General features: G+C 43.2%; 1 non-coding gene across 1 annotated transcript; it reads left to right on the top strand.

The window, feature by feature from the left end:
• The first annotated feature begins 5,716 nt into the window (after window positions 1–5,716).
• Window positions 5,717–5,822, top strand: LOC117126984. Its single transcript, XR_004449745.1, has one exon. It is a non-coding gene; the product is annotated as a small nucleolar RNA R71 (small nucleolar RNA).
• The last annotated feature ends 602 nt before the right edge of the window (window positions 5,823–6,424 follow it).

Below are 6,424 nucleotides of genomic sequence, written 5' to 3'. Positions count from 1 at the left end.
TTTCATTTCTTAGCATAAATATAAAGTGAATGCTTTAACTTGGGAGTATCGATCACAGGATGCAAGGATTTCAGACATGTATCTGGAGCTGCAGGTAAAAGTTAGTTCCTAGTTTCTCTCTCTCTAAATTTCTCTCTTGAGTCAAAGTCTGCTTCCATTGCAGGATCAGTGACCAAGATTGGACAGCCTTCCATGAATCAAAACTTAATGGTGGTTGCCACCAAGTTCTGTTCACTTCTTTTTGACCTATATCCAAGAGTTCTTTGCGAAAGCGAGCCTTGAAGATTGCCGCCTCCAAGTCCCGTTTCGAACTCTTTTATTTGAGTCTTTATGAATAAAGCCTGAATGGTTTTAGCCACCAATTCCTGTTCAGACTAATCCTAATTAAACAATAGATCTTTTTTTTTAAATAATTTTTTTTTAATAATACTCACTAACTAATCTAGGGTCGAAATTTAGAGAGAGAAAATGTAATAAATAATCTAAACCAGGCGTTAGCTTCCAGAACTGTCTGAAGAATCCGATCCCATGTATACCAAGCCCCAAGACAAGCGGTTATGTCAGGTTTAGTGTTGGAAATCAGCTTTGGTTACTTCATATGGTTCAAGGCAAATGTGTAGTTGATAGGTTGATCCGCTTTAGCATCTTTAGTGCTATCTGGAATCAGTAAATCTAAAATGGTGCTAAAGATTGGTTAGATATTCATGTTTAAATCAATATAAGATTATAGTCCCTATTTTCAATAGCTAAGCATAATTTATTTAAAATTCTTTTTTACATAAGAATAAAATAAATTATATTAGTAAATCTCCCCCCAGACTTAAATTACACTGTCCCAGTGTAACTCAGCCGGAGTTATGATGAATAGTTTATGATGTACGAAATGTAACAAGTATAGAAGATACATATGACCGGATTAAATATCGATCGATGTGAAAGTGTTACATCGATCGTCGTGTGGTTGTCTATGTCGAACGATGTCGACGTCTCGTCGTCGGTCGATATTCAGGTCCTCCTACTTGGGTCTCCTAAATCTGAAAGAAATAAAACGAAAGGAATTAAATGCTAGCTAATAAAACCAAAGTAAAATACCTAATAGTGGGTTTCCTCCCACTCAGCGCTTGGTTATAGTCATTTAGCTTGACTGTGGTAGTGATTGGCTATTGGGTGGCGAAACAGCTACTTGTTGGAAAGCAAGCATCTACATCATCTTTGTACATTCTGGACCAAGATGCAATGAAACTTCTTGTGGCCTCATCATTTCTTGTCCATTTGTCATCCATCTTCTCAAGTACACTGGAGATGTTCTGTAGCCTTTCTTGAACGTTGTCAATGCTGACCTGGTGCCAGCCTATGTTTTCATAGGCGTATGCTGAAAGATCTGTCAGTTCCTTTTGCATTGACTCTACCGTCTTGTGTATCAGCTGCTCGCCGATAGGTGTAGACTCGGCGTCGATCGATGCGATTATGTGTTCATTGGTCGATCTCGGCGAGTTGCCATCGATCAATTTTGCTAGTGTCCTGTCGATCGATGCTGATATTTGGTGTTGAGCTGCAAGTTGCCTCTGAATGGCTTTGACTTCTTTCTGTAGCCATTATGCGTGGTTGTCTAGTCCACTGATTTTGTTGTCGAATGGAAAGTAGATGTCATCGCAGCGTTTGTCAAGTCGTTCCTCCATGGTGTCTAGAGCAGTGTAGATCATGGATGTGATCTTGTCAACCTCTGCTGCTGTGTAAGGAAGTAACTCCACAGGTTTCTTGCCATCGATCCAAGGCTCTCGTAGCCTGTCGATCCATGCTGATTTTGCCTGCAAAAAACTTTGATTAGTAATGTTCTCAATATCCTTTTGGGCATCAAGTAATTGACTAGACAATCTGCTTAAATCTATCATGACTGGTGATATAAAGCGGTCATGCATATCCTCGTAAGTCCTCAGCCTCTCATTCATGGCTGAGACTTTAGCATCGAGCGATGTGAAGGTACACATGTCGATCGATGTGGCTGGTTGTTGGTCCTTCTTGCGAATGGTGTCCAGATCTTGCTGTAGTAGCTCGATTTTAGTGCTTAGCCAGTCCACGTTGTTGTTGAGAGGGCAGTAAACGTCGTTTATCTTTGTGTCGATGTATGAGACTTCCCATTCATCCCTGTGTTGTGTTGAACATCGCGGTTCTGCAGGGATCTGAGCTGTAGGAAGACTGACGTCGATCGATGTTACATGTGGTGCGTCGATCGATGCTGAGGTCGTAGCTTCCTTCTCAAGTTGCTGACGTAAACTCTCAATTTATGTCATCATTTCTGCCATACATCTGAAAAGCTCATTGTAGCCTCTATCCAAAGGCTGATGTGTATCTTCTACCAATGTTTTGAGCTCCTCTCCCAGTTTCTCCTGAGCTCCACAAATACCAAACACCATCTCATCGATTTCATCTTTGGTGTAAAGTTCTGGTGCCAGTCTTGTGAGTGTGAAGGAAGTGGCATGTTCTGGAAGACAGATGTGGCTCTCTTCAAAAAGAGATGCTCTTTCCAGTAATTTCCTGATGTTGTCCTTTGTGACAGGTATCATCTCACCAGCCACGCCTCGTGCGTGTCCACACATATCTGTAGACTCCATACTCGTCCCTTTGTTTCCAAGTGAACTTTCTGGCTCCGTAAATGTCAAAAGCGCGGTTCCCACATTCATACCGTCTGTCGATCGACGTCGGGTCATCTCTATCGATCGACGTTGGTGTTACCCTGTCGATCGATGTCTCCGTTGTACCGTCGATCGATGCTTGCCCTTTTGGTTGGCGTGATATATCTGGGTTGATCTCTGTTGTGGCGACTCCTACGTGGTTGTCAGGTCCATTGGCTACTTGAAGGATGTCTGCTATGTCCTCTCTGGACACTTGTAAAATCCTTTCATCCATTGCACGTGCGTTGCCATCAGGGTCCCTGAAAATACAAAATTCATCAGGTGTTAGAAAACCGTAATCAATGTTTGCATAATCGTTCAGTTTAGAAATAGAAAGATTAGGGTTTAGAGTAGTATCGATCGATGTAGATACAGTTACATCGATCGATGGCAGAGTAATTTCTGCAGAACTTGTGTTCTTGAGATGATTGCTCTTCATGGATTTTTCTGTTGATGTAGAAGGAAGAGTATTCATCTTTTTTGCTTATGTGTTTGCTCTGATGTGTGTAGGTGGATTCGGGTGTGCAAAACGATTTATATAGGTATCTTTAAACCTAGTTGGGGAGGGAATATTTTCCTCCTCCTGAATTTTCGCTGCGGCGCGAATATCGATCGATGATCCAGTAAGTGTGTCGATCGATGTGAGCGGTTGTTTTGCTGGCCGAGGGTGGGTATCGTCCGATGTGGAGTGCACAGCGTCGAACGTGTTGGAAACGTGTTGGTGCACTTATGTGTTTCAAGTCTTTCATCTTGCAAAGACATTTCTATTGCACGTTCTTTCCAATAATCTTCATCGTATTCCTCTGTATGTTCCTCATTAGGTGAAGTAATTACAGTGTCAACTGCAAAACTTTCATGGAAACCACTGTCTGCCCAACTGCCTATGGAATAATCATCATTTCCTCTCTTGCTTGGAGGTTGGAAGGGAAAATGTTGGTAACAATGATTAGGTGAAGCAAAATGGTCAACTTGGTGTATTACATCGAGTGACGCGTTGTTGCGGTCATCGGTCACCGTTGACTCATTGGAATCTATCGATGGAAAGGTTGGGGTGTCGATCGAATCCGAGTACTCTGTTTCGTACTCCGATTCATACTCTGCTCCACAATGGCATGTGCCAATGAAGCCAAGTTCTTTCCCATAATCCATAGAATTAATGACCTTTCTCTTAGGTCGGATGGGGTCGTAGTGGATGTTTGGGTCTATGAGCGTTAGACACAATTTGTTTTTGTTCATGTCACATACAGCTCCTACTGTAGCTAGAAAAGATCTTCCAAGCAGAAGTGAAGAGTTCCAGTTAAGCTCGATGTCTAGGACATGAAAATCTACAGGGACAAGGGCATTACCAATCTGTACCTCCAGATCTCTTATGATACCTCCTGATCGTTTCTTTGAAAGATCCACGAAGGTGAAGGATTCCGTTGAAGGTTTGATGGTCAAACAAAGCTGGTCTGGCATGATCCTAGGGAGGATACTAACTGATGCTCTTGTGTCACACATTGAATGGGGAAATTCAACACCCTTAACTACGCATGATATTGCAAACTTCACAGGATCACTCTTCTTCGTCAATGTGATCCTGTGTTTCATCTTCTCTTTGACTTGATGAAACATTCTCCTAATGTCCTCCTCAGTTACCTTTGTTTCTCTGAAGAACATCCACAACCGGTGTGTGAAGTAAGATTCATCAAAAGGTTTTTCGATTGGGATTTTGAGGACTCGTTTAGTGAAACCATCCATCTCCTTATCGTTAGCTTCCCTCTTAAGGTTTTTAGGAATCTTCTCCTTTCTTTTCCTTAACCTTCTCCCTTCAGATTCTTGTTCTTCTTGAACTGATTCTGGTGAACTATTTAAAGTGTTGGGTTTTGGTTCGGGTGGGTTTGCTAATGGTTTAGGTGGTGGTCTGAGTGCGTTGATGTAATCATTATCGATTGAGGGTAACCGCACTCGGTATGTCAGAGGTGCCTGTCGATCGATGGGAGGTGTGTTGTGACGATCGACGTTGGACTCACTCTGTCGATCGATGCTTGGCTCAACCGATGGATCGATTTTATCATAGAAAGGGGAGGTGGGTGAGGATGCTTAGATGCAAATTCTTCATGAGTTAGAATTCGAACCGCATTGCATTCAGTCAATTTGGCAGACGACGTCAATCGATGACTGGAGTAATCCGTCCATCGATCTTCATCATGGTCTATTGATCGATGCGAGTTCATCGACATCGGTCGACACCATTGGGATCCGCCAAAAATCATGGAGCTTTCGATTTCGAAGTCTCCTTCCTCAAGCTTTTCATTTCTCACCACTTGCCAGAAATCATCATATATGATGGCATTTACGTGGTGTTTCCTTTTGTCGGCTCCTGCCTCTCTAGCGAAAGCTTCTTGCCTCTTTATAGTCTCGCCCGTCTGAATTACTTGGATTTCAAGTTTTCTACCTGAGTCCCTAAGGTCTCGATTTTGGTGTTCAGATTGTTATTGGCGGAGTCTATTTTACCGTTGAAATCCATGGTGATTTGTTGTTGTCCCAACAGTACTCGATCAAGCATTTCTTCGATCTTGCTTTCCTGAGTCTGGGGTGGTGGATTTTGGTAGTAAGAGTTCAAGTAGCTTTTGTTGTTGTTGAAGGGTTATTGAAATTGTGAATTTTGGTTAATTCTTTGGCCATTTCCAAAGAAGTTTCTGTTTCCGCCTTGGTTTCCAAATTTCTGGAATCCGGTACCTCCGATGTAATTCACATTTTCTTCTCCTTTCGTGTCTGCTACTTCTCCTTCAGCTGAACAGACTTGCTTCCTAAGAAGCTCGTGCACCACATCTAACTTAGCTCTTACTTCGTCCATCTGTTCCTTCCCGATAGAGGCTACAGACTTCTTCCGTTCAGAGTCAGTGTTTTTGGTGCTGCTGCTGTTAGCAAGGTTTTCGATAAGTCTCACAGCTTCCAACGGATTCCGAGTAGTGAAGTTTCCTTCACTCACCGTATCAAGGGCCATTTGATATTGTAAGGCGAGACCTCGGAAGAAAGTGCTTAGCAGCTGCACTTCGTTAAATCCGTGGTGTGGACAGTCTCGCTGGAAGAACCTAAATCTAATCCACACATCTTTGAAGGACTCTCCAGCCTTCTGCGAGAATGTGGAAATTTTGTTCTGAAGTTCTTCAGCGCGCGCCTCATCGAAGAAGTTTCGTAGGAAAGCATTCTTGATGTCTCTCCAGGATGTTAAAGATCCTGTGGGTTGCTGCCTAAGCCAGTGCATCGCTTCTCCATTCAGCGTGTATCTGAAGAGCTTGCACAGCAGGTAATATTCGGGGACTCCTTCCATCCGAATAGCAGCGATTAGATCCTCGAACCGTTCCAAATGGTCCATAGGATGCTCGTGCGGTTAAACCAAACAAACCGAGCTCGGTCGTTGCGTAATTTCCACGCGTACACGCCGTCCAGTCGCTACGTAGCAACCGGGCTCGAGCCAAAGTTCGGTCGCTACGTAGCGACTGAGCTCTTCCGAACATCGACAAACATCAATCCATGCATTCTCGTGAAACCTTCGAATGCTATCTCCCGAAGACCGTAGCAGGCTCAGTCCATGTTTTCCGCTATTCTAACTCATCGATCAAACTTCGCAGATTAGAAACCGCGGAAAGTTCGTTCTTTATCAAAAGAAATCGTAGTAAACGTGTCAAGTCGGAAGACGGCCCAAAGGGACCTAAAACACGACTCGAGGCCCATCCTACGATTTCTTAACCAAAAGCCCGTAAACC

Source organism: Brassica rapa, chromosome A07 (assembly GCF_000309985.2).
Source record: "Brassica rapa cultivar Chiifu-401-42 chromosome A07, CAAS_Brap_v3.01, whole genome shotgun sequence".
Classification (NCBI taxonomy): Eukaryota; Viridiplantae; Streptophyta; class Magnoliopsida; order Brassicales; family Brassicaceae; genus Brassica; species Brassica rapa.
The sequence above is the reverse complement of the archived record's forward strand: the minus strand, read 5'-3'. Positions and strand labels throughout refer to the sequence as shown.